Raw genomic sequence first — 872 nt, forward strand, 5'->3', positions numbered from 1 at the left:
TCACCTTTTTGAACTAACCTTGTGGCCCATGTCCAATGTCATATTTATATATTTATTTGTTTGTTTGTCATGGCACAGGCTGCTAAAAAATGGATGGTGGGCCGCAAATGGCTCCTTAGTGTAGTGGTACGCTCACCTGACTTGTGTGCAGGAAGAGTGGGGTCGGTTCCTGCTAAGTGACAGGTGTGAGTGACTGTTCATCTCCGTGCACCCTGCAAGTGGCTGGCGACCAGTTCAGTGTGTAGTCTGCCTTTCGCCTGAAGTTTGCAGGACAGGTTTCAGTACCCCCTCTGCGATCCTGCACATGGTAAGCGGTGTCGAAAATATCATGACATGATGTGATGAATTGCAGAAACAAGTATGATAGTCCATCTGCAAAATAGTGTTCTAGACCAGGTGTCCCCAACCGCCGGTCCGCGGACCGGTACCGGTCCGCAGGGCATTTGGTACCGGGCCGCACAGAAAGAACTTGCCTAATTTCCGTTTTATTTATTTCGGAATACGAAAGATGTTTTATTTTGAAAAATTACCGGATTCTCTGGTACATCCGTCTGTGTCACGCTTGACTCACGTAAAGCTACGCTTCTCGGTCACGTGACCGACGACGCTCAAAAACAAAACCGCTGAAGCCCGCAAAATGAGTAAAAAAGCTGCTTGGAGATCGCAAATGACGGCGGCTTTAAAAGTACGTTCGAAACAACTGGATCAAAGTTATGGCTGAATACTCTGAGATCGCCACAATAGCACTGTTGCTATTTCCGACATCCTACCTGTGTGAGGTGGGGAGTTTCTGCAGCAACAGCGACTAAAACAAAATTACGAAGTAGACTGGACATAAACCACACACTTGAGGTGTCATTGTCTCCTATTAC

Source organism: Hippocampus comes, unplaced genomic scaffold (assembly GCF_001891065.2).
Source record: "Hippocampus comes isolate QL1 unplaced genomic scaffold, H_comes_QL1_v1.1 scaffold27, whole genome shotgun sequence".
Lineage (NCBI taxonomy): Eukaryota > Metazoa > Chordata > Actinopteri > Syngnathiformes > Syngnathidae > Hippocampus > Hippocampus comes.